Genomic DNA, 22,199 nt, shown 5'->3' with positions numbered 1-22,199 from the left:
TTCTATAGCTGCTCTATTAATCCTAATTATTTTGATTGCTTTCATGCAGTAATGAAATATCAGGCAGACTCCACTGTCTGAATCTCTGGGGTACTTATAGATGGGGCCAAAAGTCTGACGTCACCAGTGAAAATGCTTTGATTTGGCATTTTTCTAGTTAAATACAATTTGTTTTAGTACAACAATCTGAGTGAAAAGTTCATTCCAAATTAACATGGAGATTTTCTTATTTACTATTTATGTCCCACTTTGTCAAGTTGCATGAACTCCACAGTTTAGTGTAAAACCTGATGATCATATTCTTCAGCATGATTCGTAAGAACATCTGACATTTTTATATAAGTTCTCAAATTGTTTGTTTGTTTTTTGACCTAGAAAAAGTCAAAACCTTAAGTAATTTTTCAGTTTAGTTCAGGTCATAATAAACTTGATGTTTAATCACAGATTTGAATTGGAGATTGGATCCATAATTTTTTGTTGCTGTTTTTTGTTGTTGTTGTGATTTCTGTAACCCACTGTATTTATATAACTGTTGGTTATTTTGGCAAACCAGCAATGGGTCAAATATGGACAAACCCAGCACTGGGTCATTTCGGGGGGGCTTTTGCTTGCCCAACAGCTAGCAAAAAAAAAAAAAAAACCCAGCACTGAAAAAAATATCTGAAAAGGATATGACCCAACAGGCTCAACCCAACAATTAGTAAAAAAAAAAAAAAAAAAAATACAACAATTTTTTAAAAATATATTACAATTTAAAATAATTGTTTTCTATTAAAAAAATACAAATTAAATGTGACTTATTGCTGTGTTGGCAATGCTTTTCAGGGAACATTAGTCCTGTCTTCAGTGTCATATGGTCCTTAAGAAATTATTTTAATAATTTTGAAACAGTGCGCTGCATAATATTTTGTGGAAACCAAGGTAAAGTTTGTTTTTTTCTCCCAGGATTCTTTAAAGAGTCAAATTAAATAAATAAATGACAGAATTTATTTATTTAAAGGGGGGATGAAATGCTCATTTTCACTCAATATCCTGTTAATCTTGAGTACCTATAGAGTAGTACTGCATCCTTCATATCTCCAAAAAGTCTTTAGTTTTATTATATTCATAAGAGAAAGATAGTCTGTACCGATTTTTCCCCGATAAACACAACCGACTGGAGGCGTGACGTGTGGGCGGAGCTAAAGAATCGACGCTTTTGCGTTGAGAGCGTCTGTAAGCTGTGACATTACCGTGAGGAAAAAAACATCATCCAAAACAAACCATGGCTAACAGTCAGATTCAGCGTATATTTATGATCCAGAATCAGATCCCGAGGCTGAAATTGAACAAGAGCAGCAGCATCAACGACTTTTTCGTTGGGACTACATTATCCTTAAGAAATAAACTATATGCAAATCCGTCGTTAAACTGGGCCTTGTTTGTAAAACAAGCATCTTCGAAATGCAGGGAACAAACAAAAACACTTGCACAACTCCGTTGATGCTCTGTAAAAATAAACTCCATCCACTGGTCCCTTAATGCCGTTTTTTTTTTGGTAATCTGTGCAGGGTTGTCTTGCCCTGGCAACCAAAAACACACTTCTTTTGTGACATTTCGCGACGCTCTCGCTCTGATTTGTGAATGTCTGTGCTCTCAGTGCTCTGCTATACGGGAGCGCGCGCTCTTCCGGCAGAAGTGCCCTCAGGACCCATATAAGGAAATTCCGCTCCATCTAACGTCACACAGAGCCATACTCGAAAAAAACTTTCCGAAACTTGTGACAAACCAGAAGGAGTATTTTTGGGGCAAAAATACTCCTCCAAATGTACAACTTAATTTTTGAAACTTTGTCCATGTTTATCATGGGAATCCAACTCTTTAACAGTGAAAAAAACTCAGTATGCATGAAATAACATTTCACCCCCCCCTTTAATTATAATGTTGTACTGTCACTTATAACTTAAGCTTTTAAATGACGATGCATATATTATATTATATTATATTATATTATATTCATGAAAAATTCCAGTACTTCTTCAGATACTTTTAGTCATTTTTGGTGACATTTTGTAAATAATATATTGTAATAAAATTAGCAATTACCTGAAAAACATGGCTGAAGTGCTTAAATTTTCCATCATCTTGATGTGGACACCTTATATCACCCTAGTCATTAGACATTAAAGGGTTCATATGATGCTTTTTTTTTAAAGATCATTATTTTGTGTATTTAGTGTAACAGAATATGTTGACATGCTTTAATGTTCAAAAAACATTATTTTTCAAAATACCCACCTCTCTCAAACATATTTTTTTTAGTTTTTTTTAAAAAAGTCCCTCCTTCTGACAAGTGCAGTCTACTCTGATTGGCCAACTGACCCAGTGCACTGGGATTGGCCGAAAAGCACTCGTCGGAAATGTAACACCCCTTTCCATAATCTTTCAAAATAAATATAAAGACAGTTAATAATGTCCTTAGTTTTACCATCAGTTCAAGCCTGGGAGCAGAGTGGTGTGACAGACACAGTGATGAAGCTTGTATGTGTTTGCAGTACACAAGCCACGGATGGTTAAGACAGCTGACTCCACTGTGTGACCTCTCTCTCTCTGTCTTACACACACACACACACACACACACATACACAATATGCAAAACTCTGCATTTGAACAGTCAATAGCAAATACTTAACTAATAACAAAACATACTTACAGTAGTGGATTCAGAAGCAGCAGATTGTCGTTGCAAAGTCAGAATTACCTCCTCTCCTAGGTTCACAAAACGATCGTCCATAAAATGCGTTGCTGTTCTATTGTAAGTAATCTTAAAGATTCCTAAGTGCATCTACTTTCAGAGGCCAAATTAAGTGCTTATGCTTTCATCTAGATACACGCAGCATTTGCCTGACATGACTGCTTCAACACTAACTGCGGTTACTGAAACCACGCCGCCTTTCTTTGTGTGAACATTTGGGTGCCATTACGCAAATATTTCCACATAGTGATGTAGACATGTGGGGCGTGTTTGAATGAGCTGTTTTAGGGGGTGTGAGTCTTAACTTTGATAAAGAATATCTCTTTGGTTTTGAGACTTTAGTCTTTGCAACTTTACAGATCTTCTTCTTGTACCAAGAGTTTTTAACACTCCAAAGAGAAAGGAAAAATTTTAATTGCATCATATAACCCCTTTAAAATTACCCCTTTATGTATTTTGGGTACATTAAGCTGTTCAGCTGCTGTTATTTCACTGAATACATCAGAATCACAGTGTAAGACGATAGATGCCTCCATATAAATCAGCCTGTCCTTTTATCACATGCTTTTGTTTTATTTGTAGCCATTTGCAAAAGTGCTGAAAACAAGATGCACCAAATAGTGGCTGACACACAGTTTTGAAACTTTGAACCGGCGCTTGTTCTGAGGGCTTGTTGGCAGCTGAGAGTGCAATCAATGCAGCGTCCCCGTGGAGTCTTTAGCTTTCTCCGGAATAGACTTGACTAATTGGTGATTGAAAATCCCAACAGTTTCCAGTGTGTTTAAAGGTCAACTGTTGTTCTAAAATTGAGTGTCGTGTTGTAGGTTGTAATTATAGTGCTAACTCAATAGTTTAGCTCTTTGGTTAGCCAGAATGTAGACACAGCATTTGTGCTTCATACAGCTTCAATACCTGGGAACCTTTTTTTGTTGTTGTTGTTGTTTGATATTTATGAAATGTATTCACTTCTGGGAACCATTAAGAGTTTTCTCATTCATCATGTATGTATATATCTATATATAGCCAAATATTGATGCTCTTTAAAAGGATAATGGCGCCATAGTCATGTTGAGTGGGCTACATTAAAGCCTTCAAGTCTTTTTCATAGCATTATCAAGATCAATGCCCTTAGTCACAAGTTGCATGACATACTTTTCCCGACTTGTGCATTTCAAAGGAATTAAAATTTTTGATAAAAATGCATATTCATGTGTTCTGCATCTCATTATCCTGATATAACATCCCCAATTTGCATAGGCTCCTAATGAGGCACCAAAACACGGAGAGTAGCATCATCTGAAAAACAGCACTTTAAAAATGAACTTTATTTTATTTGAATATTTAAAGTGATTGCTTTTACCCGACTATATCGTGAGGTGCACCCTCAGTGGCGGCACTTTTTGTGCTAGTGAAAGATTCATCAGACTGAGCGAGAGAAAACAATTCAGCATTCATCTGTCAGTCCTAACTGACAGGCTGTCAGTCAAACCCGGTGAAACAGGTTGTAGTGGGACCTCTTTAGATTTGTCAGCCTGCTGAGAAAAAATTTCAGAGTGTGTAACAACTGAAAGCCAGACAGATGGAGAAAGTAGGTAGCTGTGGGTTTAATGTATGAAGCAATGGAAAAGCACAGATCAGAGTTTGTTTCTGGCGTTTGTGCCAAAGAGATGACGGGGTATTTATATTTGTTGCACGACAGGGGATTGCTTTGGATTATTTGAACCTGCTTTCACAGCTTGATGCTAAACATTGACGGTGCCAAAGAAAAGTGCAGCTTAGAGTACATTTCAGTCCAACTAAAAAAAATAGATAACCAAAATGAGCAACAGTAATCAATTCCTCTCTTATAAGACGGGGCAGGGCTTGTGGGATACCGATAGCTGAGAAAAGACATCTGTACTCTTGCCAGCAATCGATCTGTTCTTGGAAAGGACGATATAAACACAAGAATCGCAATCCAATACCCACTGAAATTTCCATCCATGACTCAATCTGTGAAGGTGCCGGGCCTGTAAGCCTCAATTAGAACATGGGGAAAAATGACGAGTAGATGGAAGAAAATGGCAAAGCAATGATAAGAGATTTGATGTGGCAGACCAATTTCTCATCCCACGGGACCAAAGCCAAATTATCACGGTGAGTATTTTTAGCATGATGTTTTAATAATAAGCGTCACACTGATGTAATTGAACAGGAATGAGATTTGGTTTTCCGAATGCATTTAAAAAAAAAGATTGTGTATGAAAAATTAATCATCTCCACCTGTTGGGAAATGCGGTGGTTTCTATTGCTCAGTCATTTTATTGCAAACAAAATAAATTATGCTGATCTTCCTGTGCATGCCTCATAAATTAACCACATAACTGCGGCATTCCTGCCGTCATACAGTAAATGTTTTCAGATACAGTCGTGACCCTGCTCTCCCCGCTAAATGAAATATTAGAATTAAGCTTTAGATTAATGTCCAAAAGGCTTGTCTTGTTCATTTTGCCAGGCAATTCATCTTGAGAGAACATGATTTGGTTATGTAAGTGAATGTGTGTGCAATTTCTCACAGCTGGCTCTGTTTGTCACCCTGAAAGGTCACCTCTGATTGGTCCATCGAGTGTGACAAGCATGTCAAGAGAAAACTAAAACTTGGTGGCCACTTGTGCTGTAAGGGCTAGCAGGACAATTTAGCTTATGATGACAATGTGACGGTAGCCTGGTAATACCAAACTCTGCTACTTCGCTTTGCTTCGTAGGACCACAACTTTACCTTCTTGTTCGGGCTTCAGCTAGCAAATGCTGGGAATATTCTCCACAATAGAGCGAATAGCATCCTGTGTCTCCATTTTTGCTTTCCCTAACCTAATCTACAATACCAAACTCAGCATTTAGCATCTACGTCATGGCTCCCAGCCCGCCCTCTGTTCGTTGATTGGCCGGAGGAAAACAGGGAGATAGTTCGCTATCCCAGACTGAGTACAGAAGCGAACTGAAATTGAGTGGAAGTACGAAGTCTGACGTAGTCAGGCTAATGTGATGATGAGTCACAGTGATAAATGATGTTTCGAATATGAATGTATAAAGACATTTAAGTTAGTATGAGGTACCTGAAAAACTTTTAGTGAGAAATTCAAGAATCCTTTTAGTCGAAAGAATGTTCAAAGTTTATGTTTGTAAATATTAAAATTTTAAACATTTAATCATAAAATTAATGGCAATTAATCTTAGTTGTGAAGTAATTTCAAAGTGCATATTTCTGGTTTCATTGAGAAATGCACTGAGAGTCTCTTCATGAGCTTTTCACCATTTAATTTGGTAAATACAAGTGTCATGTACACATTCACAGAGATGCTCAAAGGTTGTCACTACAGCCCTCCATTCAAATTCAAGAAATTAGCATGGAATAATTTATTAATTTATATTACTATTATACAGTAGAATGTACTTCTCAAAGTAAATAACAAAAATAATAATTTAATTAAAAGGAATATTATAGAATATAAAAATGTATCCACATTTTATTTTAGACAGTAAAGCTTGTTGTGCAGAACTTTGTTTGCCAAAAATGAAAGGAACTGTTAAAATTTTAAAGTCAAATAGATTTTTAATGCGTTCATTTTGATTACCATCATTTTTTTAATAATTAAAATGTATTCATAAAATCTGAATGTAATCATAATCCACACATACCAGAAAAATCTAACAAAGCAGAAGAGACAACACAGAATTTCTAATAAATAAATAAAATGAACAAGCTATTATAATCAAAATTCTTCTTATTAAATTAAGTTTTATGATTTCATTTGATCAATTGATTACTCATCCTTTTTGATTATTAAATTTTAATTAAACTATTTGAAACTATTCAAAAATTAAAAAGGAAAACTCATAATTTGCAAAACAAAATTTGATTTCACTGGGCCCTAGTTAAATATTGGCACATTCACACAGCAGCAGAATATGTTTGGCAGTCCTGTATTTGATTCCTTTATTCTATTAGGGCTGTAAAAATGTAAAATATTTGTTGAATTTAAAATATTTACTACATCCACAATTAAGTGTGCATTAGGGATGCAGCTTTATCAGTGGCGTTATATGGCGTGAATATTTCATTTGAATGTTTTTGTTAGCCTATCCAGTTGAAACCACTAGATGCGGTGCTGCTGCGTTGTTGATTAGAAATATTGCGGGGAAAGAGAACATCAATGTGGAGAAGATCTTGTTTACGTCAAAACTGAATCCAAGCCATTTACACAGTACACATATCTCGCGCATTTTCTAGAGCACTTGCGTCTTACACAAGAGAACCCTATGTTTAGAAAGCCATGTAAAATCAATGCAAGTTCAACTTTAAAAACATCTTGAGACTTAATGGTGTTTTTATCCCACTGCAATTTGTGTTTTTAAATGAAAAATGTACTCTGTGTGATTGGCTTTTGGCCCTTTGTATTAAATTATGAATGCATACACGATGCTGTTTTGTTCATAGTTGTTTAAGCAACTTTTTTTTCACAGATAGTCATGTGTTTGGGGTTTTCATTTGTGGTTTTGGTAACTTACAGATATGAGCTCTGTGTCATCTGAAGTTTTAGATCTGATCATTGTCCTTCTCCACCAGAGCTTCTCCCTTCTCATATGCTCCGGTCTCCTCATGAATATAGAAGCTGCTGCCAGATACTGAAGATTTGAAGGATTCATTTGAGGCTCAATTGCACTTGTAGTTTAATGGGTACCTCCATCTTTGAAACCACTTTAGCCTCCCTATGCACATACATACAGACAGTATTTGAGCTGCTGTTTGAACTGGACATTTCGAGACTCACATCTGTTTGTTAATGCAGTTGTCAGTCCCAAGAACTGACAGTGTGAATGTAGAGTAATGTAGAGTTTTTCTTTAAGTAGCAGAGTTTGTTAATATTGGATTGGTCATCTAAAGATATAAAGACATTTCTTCTGTGAGTATTCATGAATAAAACCTAGTCAAAGGTTTCCCCACACATAGTTTGATACTGGTTCAATTTTTATACATTAATTCATTGCATTGACAAACAGGAAGCTGCTTGATTTGAATGTGACTTTTTTTGTGAGCTGTTCTTCATGCATTGGTACACTATTGAAAATAGACAATTGCCCTTTCTGACCAAAGAAATTCACTGAAATTTCATTCATTTGAACTAACCTTTGTAACATAAAGGTAACAAAAACGTATAAGTTGAAAACGCTCTTAAAAGGGCCTTGAACTGGCTTCTTTTATATTCTTGTCTAAGGTCCATGTTTGCATGGTTTTTACATTCAAAAACATTAAAATCAATAAGTAATCGGCTATTTTCTACCTTGGTTTTGAGGCCGGCTCGAGAAACGCTGTGTTTTTATGGGCGTCCCACAATGAAGAATTATAAGTAAATGCCCACTGCTTTGATTTGATACGTTTTACATGTAAAATAACTTTCTGTGTATTGGTTAGACAAGTGACATCCTTCTTATTTGCAGCCTACTGTGCACTGGTTAAACTCACACATCAGGACATATCAAGAGATCTCTAACAAGGCAATAGTGACACAGTACAAATATTTTTTACTCACATAAGTCTGCTGCACCTTTCCTGTCAGATTCAATATAGACAGCACAGCATTGCTTTTTAATCTCAGTCTCAGTCCAAATCCAGCGTCGACCTGTGTCTAGTTTACAAAGGAACCTGCAGTGTAATGAAGCGAACAAATGCTCAATGTTTTACTCACTAATATTTGAATGCAAAGGAAGGTTATGCAGCGACTGTGTTCTTCCACAACCAGGCACTACAAAATATTTTGCGATATTCAACGGCATGTTTATTGCTTGGTTGCTCAATCAGGCCTAGCGCTACTCATGTTACTGTGCGAATCAGTGGGCGGGGCTGTAGAATTAGGCATTGATATTCTTCTCTGGAGGTGGTGTTTAACCTATCTATTACATCATAGGTAGGCACATTCCAGGATCTGGAGTTCGCTGGGCCTGGTGTCAATAAATGCTTTTATTTCAGTAACAAGTACGTTTTCAGTTCTGAAACTTGCAGGATCTCTTATATATCAAAAGTTCAAGTAAAAGTTGATTTCTCAATTCATAACTCTTTTAAATGTAATCAGTTTTTCATTCTGTGCATTATAACATTGGGATGCCTAAAATGATTGCTTGGCTTCAGTTTTTTTTTTTTGTTTTGTTTATTTTTGTTTAGACGAAATGGTATGTGCCAGCGCTGCTTTGGAGGATAAATACAAATGTCAGAGTAGAGTAAGATGAAGGCTGTTCACTCATGCAGTGAAACTGTTTGGGCAATATGGCAGACGGCTGAATATGAATATGCACTGATCAATTCTCCACGTTTGAAGCAGTGATTAACTTCAGCAGATCTTATTAGAGCACTGATGGGGTTGGCAGCTTTTCTTTTATGTAGCAGAGTTTGATTAATGAGATATCAACATAGATAGGAGACCCCAGCCATTCAAAAAAAAAAAAATGAAAGAAGACAATAATGAAAAAGATAAATGAAAAAAAATAAAATAAGAGGGCTATATGTGAATGATCCAAAGCCAAAGTAACTAAGGCCCAATCCCAATTCTGTTTTACTACCCTTCCCCTTCCCAACAATGTCAAGGGGTAGGGGTGTAAATGTTCCCCAAAGAATTTCGACACCACTACTATGCCGTCACACATCATCATCATACGTCGTCTAGCTCCTACAATACACTTATACTTGTGTGCTGGTGTGCATTAGAGCCTTTAATTACCGTTCTGTATTAAAGCGCTGCTTGCTGACACACACACACATATCGGAAATCGAGCAGCTCACACATTCAGGAGGAAAGAAACTTGTCAACGCTGCCACACGACTTTTATTAAATACAGTTTAAATTGCCACATTATATTTTACAGCAATGAGAGGATAAAATCACTGTTTTTAAGTAAAATCACTCTAAAAAGAGAAATGCACAGACACTCATACACGTGACTTCTATCTCCCTCTCTCTCTCTCTTTCTCTCTCTCTCTCTCTCCCTCGAATTGGCAATATTTGAGAAAAGGCTTTAGCAATTTCTAATTATTGAGGGGCCTAGCCCCCCTCAATGTCTACAGTGGTTATCAGCCTGATCAGACATGAAAATATGTAGTGGTACTTTCATGCAGTCTATAACGATTATAAGGTATATATATAAGACTATAAGGTTAGCAAATATTTGTTGAGTAGCATGACTGTTAATATGTACTCACAATTGAATGTAACATAAAACAAATGATTACTTTTCGTTAAAATCTTTATTAATGCCAAAAATGCTTACATTTGTGTCGCTCAGGCAGCCATGTTCATGAGATAATTCATAACTCTTCGTTTGAAGTGTGGCCCCAAAAATCTTAATTTGAAGGGGTATAAATTATCTCGGCAGCATGGCAAAGGGGAAGGGCTAAGGGGTAGAATTAGGATTGGTCCTAAAAGTTTTTCAATGCAAATAAAGCTTCAGAATGCAAAGAGACTGCAGGAGTTCATCAAATGTTTGCTCATTCAGTCTTTTGTGAATAGAACATATAAGAATAGAGGGAAATTCAGCCCTTATAACAAGCATCTTTCAGGCTTTGCTAACGAGACTTACTTAAACACTTCAGATTCACTAGCTGGACTCTTTCCCCAGTTTTTAGCCCCTCATTGACAGAAACATCCATCATCCTCTTTGTCCTGCTCTGCAATAATATGTTCATTATCTTACACTAAAGAGAGCCCTCCAAAGCAAAACCCGCAGTATTAGTGTTTTTAAAGGGATAGTTCACCCAAAAATTAAAATGTGATGTTTATCTGCTTTCTCACAGTGCATCCAAGATGTAGGTGACTTTGTTTCTTCAGTAGAACACAAACACAGATTTTTAGCACAAACTGTTGCAATCTGTCAGTTTTAAATTAACGCAATATCAAAACTGTTCGAACTGTCCTGTGCGTGTCCTCGACACAGCCGCCATGTGATGTGTCTTTTTGCTTTATTAGTGCATTACTGCCACCTATTTCTCAAATGGACCATTGACACTCAATCTACAATTTCAAATAGGAGTGTCAATGGTCCACTTGATAGATAGGTGGCGTTAATGCACTTATAAGTCCACATAAAGCAAGCATACGACACCTCACAAGTTGGCTATGTGGAGGACGTGTTCAGGACAGTTTGAACAATTCATGCATTGTCAAGTCAAGTGACCTTTATTTATTCAGCGCTTTAAACAAAAAAGATTGTGTCAAAGCAACTGAACAAAATTAATTAGGAAAAAAGTGTGTCAATAATGCAAAATTTTTTTATATCGACTATGCTAGCACTGTGTTTCCTGATCACATCTCCCAAGGGTAACATGTAAATCGTGAAGAGTAACTGCCCTAGAACTGAGCCTTGAGGTACTCCATACTGGACTTGTGACTGATATGCAACCTCTTCATTCACTGCTACGAATTGATTGTGGTCATAGAAGTACGTTTTAAACCATGCTAATGTACTTCCAGTAATGCCAACAAAGTTTTCTTGTCTATGCAAAAGAATGTTGTGGTCAATAGTGTCAAACGCAGCACTAAGATCCAATAGCACTAATAGAGATATACAACCACGATCAGAGGATAAGAGCAGATCATTTGTAACTCTAAGGAGACTCTCAGTACTATGATACGGTCTAAATATTTACTGGAAATCCTCACAGATACCATTTTTCTCTAAGAAGGAATATAATTTTGTGAGGATACTACCTTTTCTAGTATCTGAACAGAAAAGGGAGATTCGAGATTGGTCTATAATTAACTAGTTATTTGGGGTCAAGTTGTGTTTTTTGATGAGAGGCTTAATAACAGCCAGTTTGAAGGTTTTGGGGACACAACCTAATGACAATGAGCAATTAGTAATAGTCAGAAGAGGATCTATGACTTCTGGAAGCACCTCTTTTAGGAGCTTAGATGGAATAGGGTCTAACATACATGTTGTTGGTTTAGATGATTTAACAAGTTTATACAGTTATTCCTATCCTACAGTAGAGAATGAGTGGAACTGTTCCTCAGGGGATCTATAGAGCACTGTCTGATGCGATACTAGAGCTGACGGCTGCATGGTTACAATTTTATCACTTATAGTTTCGATCTTAGAAGTGAATTAGTTCATAAAATCATTATGCTGTGATGTTGAGATATGTCAACACTTGTTGATGCTTTATCATACATTGCTTGAATCAAAGGGGAAAAAAACAATATAATTACTAATCAGTTTCTTGCACAGACCAATGGTTTTGTGTCTTTACACATCAATGTATCGTCACAAGCCACAGGGTTTAATTTGGTTTTGTTTGTGTATATATTTTTTGTTTTGTTTTATTGTATGTTTTAGCGGTGATTCCCATTCACCTCCATTATAAAACTGACAGACTGCTACAGTTTGAGTTAAATATCTTAGTTTGTGTTCTACTGAAGAAACAAAGTCACCTACATCTTGGATGCCCTGGGAGTAAGCAGATAAACATCAGATTTTCCTTTTAGGGTGAACTATCCCTTTAAGGTCTTTCAAGAAAGAATTAAGCTTAATAACTTCTCTAGTGATGACTCATTAGTTGCAGTTATTTGCAGCAACCTTTATTTTTAATTTGGTGCCTCATTTATTCTGCCCTTTTTTATGTAAAAAAGAATGGGTCACTGTTGCAAAACACACCACCTTCCACCAGTGAAATTTACATTCTGCACAGAGTTTGAAATCGATTAAATAAAAAATCCATATTAGCAGATTAAGATATTGTCTAAAGGAGCATCCGTATTCAGAGAAAACTTTGTATTTAGGTCAAAGTCTCCCACTGTTGTGGGCATCCTCTGCCCCCCATTTCTGGAACAGATTGTGTGGGGATTTCAACAGGACGCTTCTATGGCAATACGGATTAGGCAATTAACCCTGATGTCAGTGTAATTATTAAGACACTTAGTAAATGAATTAATTTCCCTAAAGGTTGTGCCAGTGAAACTCTCTCTTACTACATAGAACAAAAGCATAGTTAAAATGGTAAAGGAGTGTGAGACAAATCATCAAGATTTGCCTTTTCATCTGCTTTTACGTTCCCTAAGTCTCAGGGAAATTTTAACTAATCAATAGATGTCAAAAAACATGTAACTTTTAATGTTTTTTTTTATTGGTCCTAGAAGTTAAATAAATGCCACTTTTATGTGGACAACAATTTTTTTTAACTTACTTTCTATCACTCTTTGTCTCTTAAGTTTCAGTTTTAGTTTTAGTAATCAGTTTCAGTTTTAGCTGTACTTACAGTAATACAGCTGCCAAAGTTCATGCGCTAGCATGAAATTAGTTTTTTCTAAATCCATAGATAATATTGTGTACAATTCAGCTTTGCATATGTTTTCATTTTAAATGTTTTGACTTCATATTGTTAAATCAAAATGCATAGAAAAAAATCCCTGTCCTACAGTCAATAATTCTTTACACTTTATGTCAAAATATGAAAAAACATCACCTGCTCACCAGTTGATCCCCTACAGTGAATGGGTGAACTAATTGTCTGGTGCAAAATAAGACCATTATGCTTTATACAGTAGTTCATTTTGCCAGTAAAGTGAAGATACTGTACGTTTTACATGTCTTCATCAAGGACCTTGCCACTGAACGTTTCAATGCACTGAGTAATGATGGGATGATTTGCCAACAGACTTCACGGTTAAGCCTTCTTGACCTGTTAAAGTCCTTCTGTGGACTCGATAAGCATACTTCAGTGAGCTTTAACTCTATTGTCTGGACTCATCGATTAAGCCAGCACATTTAGTTAATTAAGGTGATACACCACACAGATGTCTTAAGTCATCCTTCCCCGTAGTACAGAGGTCAAAGGTTAGGCAACACTCCCAGGACCTGTTAGAGATGTTCAGCTATTTTCCTTTTTTATTAATTACCAGAAGCCATCCTAATCACCCATGTGCGTATCTCTCTGTCTTTATTCCGCTTAATTATTATGGTCTGTTTCAATTAGTATGCTAATTTAAAACAGATTGTTTTTTCAGAGTCTTCCTCAGGTGGTATCAGCATTAAGTAATGTTATTCTGTACTGGATCAAAACAGGGATGAGAGGAATTATGTTCTGTGTCATGGATGTTAATTAACTGAAGGGTGGTGTGGATTCATTCGTACATGTGTGTCTAGTCAGCCACCTTCAGCTAAATATATATTTTTTTATTTATGCATTTATGTTTTAAGCCATTTAGAGGAAAGGAAAAAATAGCATTCTCTGTTTTCTCCCTAGATATTAGTGTGTATCTATAGAATAGTAACATATAAAGTATATACAGTATATATATATATATATATATATATATATATATGTATATATATATATATATATATATATATATATATATATATATATATATATATATATATATATATATATAGCAATAATAAATGTTTACGTTTCAATTTCTTTTCATTTAAGATGCTTTTTTGCCTAAGCCGCTTAGAAGAAAATGCATAAATACATAGTCAAGGATACTATCCACTCAGATGAAACCAGACCATAAAGTGCCAATAAGAGCAGCGTGCAAGTTGATGCAGTTGAGCAGGGATGTGTGTTCTAATGGTTTGTTGACTTCAGTCTGTAGAGGTCCAGACTCCTGTTGTACTGAGACTTTTCCACACACTGACAGCAGATATGTCCTCATTTTGTCCTTTTTTTTTGTTACTGTTGTACCATTTTTGGACAGGGAAAAGCAGTGCCTGTTCCTATCTGAGCAGTTACATTACTGTGTTGTCCACAGTCTTTATTTTATTCTAGACCATGGTGCTCCACAGAGTTTGACCCTGGTGGCTCTGTGAGACTAATTGCTTCATAAATTGACCTGTAGACATGCTATCCACTTCGCTCGCAGCTGGAGTTCAGACTCACTTGCATCCCCGCTTTTTACTAATGGGCGTAAATGCTGGGAAAAGGAAAACTTTTAAAAGGCGGCTGACAGCAGGCTCTGCCGGGTCAGCAAATAGACATATTTCAGAAGAATATTCAACGCAAAAGAATAAGAAAATTTGCCTAAAATAGGAATACAAAGATAAATTAAGTCTAGAGCTAGAGGCTGAAGAATATTTCAGAGATGCAGTGAATTTCTGGACAATATATAATCAACAGCTCGGATATTAATGTGATATTAATTAAGTTTTTCTCCCTTTTGAACCTAAATAGCTAATTCGTTAGAAAACACTCGTTGATTAAAATTTATGAAATATTGTCATAATTATGATTATAGAAATCAGTCATATATTATGTCATATATCATAAAAAGGGTTTTACTACAAGGATACACTTGTTTCACTCACAAACTACAGTGATTTGTGTGTGAGTGTATGGAAACCAGTTTCTGCCATTTGAAAAATCAACAACTCACAATTCTCACAATGCCAAGTTCATGTCTCGGAGTTCTGCGGGGGGAAAAAAGTCTTAATTTTGAGATGTTAATGAGAGGAAAAAGAGAGAAATAAGGTTAGAAATGTTTTAGAAACTTGCAGTACTGAAAAAGAAAAAATAATAATCTCACAACCCTGAGAAAATGCTCTGAGTTTTGATGTTATCACAAAAACTGTAAGATATCTAAACTTGGAATTGCAAAAAATAAAAAGTTAGGATTGTGTGTTATAATCTATCAATTCTGAAAGAATAGTCAGATTTGTGAGATGTTAATGCAACATTACAAGAAATAACATTTAAGTTGTGTTACACAGTTGCAATTTTGTGAAAGAGTCAGAATAGAGAGTTATATCAAATAAAAAAATAAGGTCCAGATTGACACACTAATGCAAATTTATGAGAAGTTAGAATACAGTTACAAACTTGCAATTCTGACAACCCCCCCCCCCCCACCAGAACAGCATGATATAAACACAGAATTTTGAGAAAATGGTGTGAATTGTGAGATGTTGACCCAAAATTGTGAGATACTGTATTAACTGAGAATTGTGAGTGTTAGAAAAGTGTTTAATCCACAATTTTAAGTAGTACCTTTTTTAAGTAGTGGAAACAGGCTTCCATAGGAGTGTTCATACACAACTTGCATTTAAAAACAACACAGAATGGTAAAGAATGCTTTAAGTTGGGCATCACTAGTCAGATAAATTAACGTCAATTTAATCTAGCATCTTGAAAATGCCAAAGACAAAGATTTCCATCGGTCCACTGGCATGAACATGTTAATGGATTACAGATGTTTTTTTTTTAGTAGCACTGAATAATATATTAAGCATCAATAAAGTGTACACATAGTTTTTATGAATGTATTTATTTTTGTGGAACTAGCGTGTCTTCACTGAATATGACTCTATATGATTCTACAGAGATGTGAGCATGCTGTCATACACTATGATCCTCATGAATACCGCTGGCATACTTTAAATGAGACGCAGACTGTGATGTTAATGTGGCTTATTTGCATAGAGCGAATAATACTTCCAATGAAATACAATTATTGTAAAAGCACCACATGTGTGTAATCAATCAAAAATTCATCCAAAATGGAATTTTTGAGGTATTGTACTACAGACATGAGGTATAATGTCGATAAATAGGTGCAATGAGTCATGCGGTCATGCATTTATTTATACAATATACATCTTATGCATATTTAATTTAGTGATTATTCAAGGCTGTGGTGTCGTGACACAATAGTAATTGACTAAATAAAAGTGTTGCATTGGTGATTAGTGTGATGGCTTCAGAGTGTGTTTACATTGCTCTACTTTCCCCTCCACTTTCTCCCACTGCAGCGGGACGTTTTATCTGATTTCTCTAGTCAGCATAAAACACAAGGGATTGGGTACTATCTGTTCTATAACAACTTCTCTTCCTCTGTACAACAGGCCACTGGAACTAATGCATATGTGAATTTGCTTATGAAATACATTCATTGGTACCTGTTTTAAAGGAACAATTCAAATAAAATCGAAATTCTGTCATCATTTATTCAGCCGGTATGACTTTACTAGAAAAGTCAATGACAAATAAGAGTGTCCACAGTGAAGAAAAAAATCATGCTCTTAGAAATGTGGTCTTTGTATTCATGTTGGGTTTGGGAAAAACGTTTTTTGAAAAAAAAAATTTGTCTGTAAAAAGGTCAAATTATGATATTTTTGGAGGCCTATTGACTTTGATATACATTTATGAAAGTATTATGTTTTTTTTTTAACTGGTTGTTGATTACACCACATTATTTTGAACATGACTTTGGCCGGCAATAGATTTTTTCAATATTCGTAGGCCTTTATGACGAATTAATACTTTTTATGTATGAATTGCATTTATAATGCATTTTTTTAAATGAATGGGATGAGCCTCACATCATTGATGGAGAACACATAATGTGATGTTTAGCAGAATGTTAACGCTGCTCTTTTCCTTACAATGGATGAATATTAAAGTATGCTAGTTAGCAGCTTAAATTAATGGAGCAGCTTTGCTGGTTTTTCTTTTTTTTTTTTTTTACACATTCCACACATCAATACTAAACCCAGATGAATATTTTGGAGATCATTTATCTTATCATTACCTTTCATTAATTCTCAGAAGCCATTCACATCCGGGCCAGACACTGTAGCTGAATGATAGCTCATTTCTGAACAGTGACCTAGGTGGGCAATTAAGCAAAGGCAGAGGGCTGAGAGTGAGAAAACATCTAACATACATGCCACTAATTGAGGCGCCAAGACAAGAATGACTAATGTGGAGGCACGCGGCTGAGGGAATTAGAAGCGTACTGCACCACTTTCACTCGTGCTCTCTTTCTATTCTCTGTGCAAATGTCTCTGGATGCTGGGGGCACCTGTGCTTTCATTACCAGACACCGCTGAGCTCTATTAGTTTTGAGCGACTGAGATCATTCCAAATGAGTGAGAGACAGTAGCTTCCCTGAGCTAGCAGATGCTGTTTACTAAAACATAAAGGGATAGTTAAGCCCCCCAAGATGAGAATTTCATAATTATTTACTGATGCTCATGTTATTCCAATCCTGTATATTCTTAATTCTTCAGTGGAACACAAAAAGAGGCATTTTGCAGAATGTCCAAGCTGCTCCCTTCCAAATAATACAAGTGAATGGGGAAAGACTTTGGTTCTACTTGTGAAAGGTCAATGACAAATATGAGTGTCCATAGCAAACAAAAGAAAAAAATTATATTAAAAATACTATTATTAAAAAAAGATGTTTTTTTGCAAATTGACATTGCTTATTTTTGGACAAAAATACTATATAAACTATAATATTGAAAAAATTGTATTACAATTTAAAATAACCATTTTTTATTTATTTTGTAATTTACAAAATAATGTAAGTTTATTCCTGACAATAAAGTTAAATATTCAGCGTAATTACTGCAGTCTTCAGTGTCACATGATCCTGATTTGCTGCTCAAGAAACATTTCTTATTATCAGTGTTGACAAGAGCTGCTTAAAGGTACAATTTGTACGATTTTTGCACTAAAATATCCATAAACCACTAGGCTAGTGTTATATATTTTGATTACTGACCATCTGATTACTAACCATATCTCTAATGTTTTCAACTACTTCATCAGAAAATTCCCATTATAAACAGTGAGATGGGGCAGTGCAGTCGCCTGTCGATGACGTTAGTTACCCTTTGTTATCGCCTTTACTGAGGTAGAAACCACATGACAACAGTGTCATGGACAAATGCAGAAGAAGCTTCACGAAAACTTCAACTAGAAAGAGATGCCGATCTTGCTTGTGTTTTACTTGACAGGTGAGTTGTTTTGATTCGTATCTTTACAGAAAAAATATGCTATTATAAGGATCAACAAGATTAGTATTATGGGGCACCAAACGCGGGGCATCGCATCTCTAGACCTGCACGAGGATACGTCTGAACCATAGTCTGATCGCGTCTTTGCATTGACTTTGTATGTAATCTACTCACGCAAATCGTTGAACTCAACAAATCCCATCATTCCACGCTCTTTCTTAGTGTCATCAAACCACGCGATTGTTATTGTTTTGGTAGTGCGCCCTCTCGTGGCAGGTCCTACAACCTGTACCTTTAATATTTTTGTGGAAATCATGATACATTTTGATGCTTACTGAAATTGTATTGGAAAATGGTTCTGTCAAGTTTCAAAATGTCAAAAGCACCATAAAAGCATCATAATAGTGGTTCAAATGACTTTTGTATGATAATTCAATTCTTTTGAAACCTTTTTTTGAGAAACATAACTTAAGTAAACATTCACTAAGATTCACTCCAGGATTTTATGGCAAAATCAAGTGATCCAAAGCCTTGTTAATATGCATGTTAAGTGTGTGGGACAAAAAGAAAATTAATAGAGGTTTAATAATAATACTAAGCTACTATGTGCAGTGCTGAATATAATGTATAATAAGATGAATATATTTGCTAGTCTCCATAACGCCCGATTTCACCAGTAGACTGATTTAAATAAATAGATTTTTTTTCATTGTGCATGCACTTTTTAAATATTTTTGGTGAATGCATTCACTGATAATCATATAATTAATTGAAGAAAAAAAAACAATATTACAAGAATAGATTACATGACATAATGCAAGCTATTGCGTCACAATTCAATATTTTTAGCAAAGCAGAATTATGAGTATTTCTGTGCTGGGGTCACCATATTCTTGTGCATAAGGGACTAGAACCACAATTTCAAAATTAAGCACTAAAGGATTTTCAGGGAATTTATTCTTTTGTACTTTCACTAACACAAAGTACATCATGATTATTGGTGGGTTTCACTGCAGAAGAACACAAAATTTCAGTGCATGGAAAGAAGCAGCTCTAATGTTCTGATATAAACTCATTTTGTGTTCCTCAGTCATACGGGTTTCAGAGGACATGAATGTGTGTGCACCTGTTAAAACTCGACCAGAGTGTGAAACTTTCACATGGATATGGAATGACAATTGGTGAATTGAGAATTGGTGTGTATGGTAATTCCACTTCTGGATTTTTCTGAAAAATACACAAGACCACAGGAACCGACATGAACATATTGTATTGGTTATTTCAATATCTCTCAGGGCCATTATTGAAATTTCTCCTGCAACAGTGTTGTTTCTCCCTCTTCAGTGCCTGTTGGATATTGCTTCACAGTCTTAGTTCACGGCTATAAACAGTCACCAGAACAGATGGCTTTTCCAACTACAAGCTGTAATCGTGTCAGATCCATCTGCTCTTACTTAATATCACTTCCTGCTTCGATGGGGCTCCACAGGAACCCTGTCACACCTGCAACTTCCTGTTCCCCTCACCTGATTTCCTGCTCCACTGCCCCTGCTGTGATCATTTTTAGTTCAGATATGAAGAGCTTAGAGAGAAAAGTTGCTCTGAATAAACGGATGGTTTGATGGATATCTGAGCATGGATGAATGGATGGTTTCATGGATGGCTGGATGTGCAAAATGAACAATTGGGGGTTTTACATAACGTTTTCTTCTAAATGTTCACTAGAGAAGATGCGTTTCAATAATGTCTTAAAGTAATAGTGTACCCGAAAAAAATAAAAGATCACTTGCACACCTTCATGTAGTTCCAAACTTATGTATTAAATATTTCTGTGACACCAAAAGGTGTATCACTGAAGGATATTCTGACCACCTAATGAATTTTATCTCGCCCTAGTTCCCATTCACTGTCATTTCATGCAAAAGAGTTTCCAGAATACTTTTAAAATGGACTTTTTATGTTCTACTTAATGCTGCTAAAGTTATTATTAGTAGTAGTTATTAATCAATCTTGTTTCCACATCATAAAAAAAAAGTGTTTTGAGAAAATGTGTGAGATAATTTGTAATTTTTATTTACTTTATTTTTGTAACAGTATTATTGCTGTTATTTTTTAAAAAGAATAACAATAATAATCGTAATAATAATAATGATTATTAATAACAATAACAGCAATAACATCAATAACAACAATTCATATTAATATATTATAATATTATTAATGTAATATATTATTATTATTATTATTATTGTATACTTTATTATTGTTGTTATTGTTAATATTAATTATAAAAAGGTATTAAGTATAATAATTTTTATAATTATTATTATTATTAATAATAAACCTTACCATTAAACTTACTAATTTTATTTTTATTAATACTAAAAATATTAATAATCAGCATTGTAATACTTAACCATAACCATAAAATTTGGTTACTTTATTTACTTTATTATTATTAGTAGTAGTATTGTTGTTGATGATGATGATAATATTATTGGTATTGTAAATAAAATAATAATAAACCTCACCATAAACATTTACTTTGATTTACTTTATTATTATTATTGATATTCATAATAAAGTGAAAAATAAAAACCCTGAGGGTGATTAGATGGTATTTTCATTTTTAGGGGGTGAACATACCTAATGAAAATTTCATACATTTTGTTGTTCTTCCAATGTCTGGCACCAATCAGAAGCAGTGTGGCAAAGTCAAATCTCTACCGTCGGGTGAATGCCATAAACTATTTTTCTTTTTTGTTGTCAAGAAGTTAACTATTCTCTGCAGGATGCCTGATGAGAAGAATCCAGGAGATGGTCTCATACTGTGCAGGGGAATGTCACTCACTCTCGAGAGGCAGTTACCGTTCCTCATCAGCATATCAACCACTGCACATAATCTCAAAAACAAAACACATTTACATACTCGTGTGTCAGTCATTCATAATTTAGAATTTAAATAATGGGGAGAAAGGTAAGTGGCAGGCGGAATATGGAAGAGCTGGAGTGTTTCTGGGTCTGTGTGTGATTGGTAATTAAGCTTGGGCTCTGTGTGGGTAATGTGTGTTGATTACTGGGCACTGACCAGTGAAATGTGAAGGACAGAGAGAGAGCAGTCGCTGCTGTGAGGGACCTACATTGAGTGCTTTTAAAGTCCAAGTCCCTTGTAAGCACAGAGGCATCCATATTTCAAGCCGTACGGGACACATTTGCATTTTATAATTCGTATTTCAGGATACAGTTTTCATCTTTTTTGCAAGAAGGAAGTTATTTTGAAAAATGAAATGCAGAATGTTTTCTGAATGTTTCTGCAGTTATATACCATTGTAAAAATATTGGTAGATCCAAAAAAATCTGGTAGCATGTAAATTTACTGGTTTTATTTAAGTCAAAAATATTGTGTCTAATATGCCCTGATTTGTAAAAAAAAATAAAAAAAAATAAATAAAATTACTTGTTTAAATAAATGTGGCTGCATTAGGCCGCACCAATAAAAGACACTTTTCACTTTGTGTAATGTGCTTTTATGATGCAAGCTTAAAGGGATACTCCACCCCTAAATGAGAATTTTGTCATTAATCACTTACCATCATGTCGTTCCAAACCCATAAAAGCTGTGTTCATCTTCAAAACACAATTTAAGATAGTTTGGATTTTATGGTCCCATATTCTGCCAAGTAAATTAAACTGTCAAGGT

The 22,199-nt window shown here is 35.2% G+C and overlaps 1 long non-coding RNA gene across 1 annotated transcript in view; it reads left to right on the top strand.

Moving 5' to 3' along the window:
- The window catches only part of LOC127947277 (uncharacterized), a 56,149-nt gene that overhangs the window by 16,002 nt on the left and 17,948 nt on the right, over positions 1-22,199 (top strand). The gene's annotated exons all lie outside the window — the stretch shown is intronic.

Source organism: Carassius gibelio, chromosome A25, assembly GCF_023724105.1.
Source record: "Carassius gibelio isolate Cgi1373 ecotype wild population from Czech Republic chromosome A25, carGib1.2-hapl.c, whole genome shotgun sequence".
NCBI lineage: Eukaryota > Metazoa > Chordata > Actinopteri > Cypriniformes > Cyprinidae > Carassius > Carassius gibelio.
The sequence above is the reverse complement of the archived record's forward strand: the minus strand, read 5'-3'. Positions and strand labels throughout refer to the sequence as shown.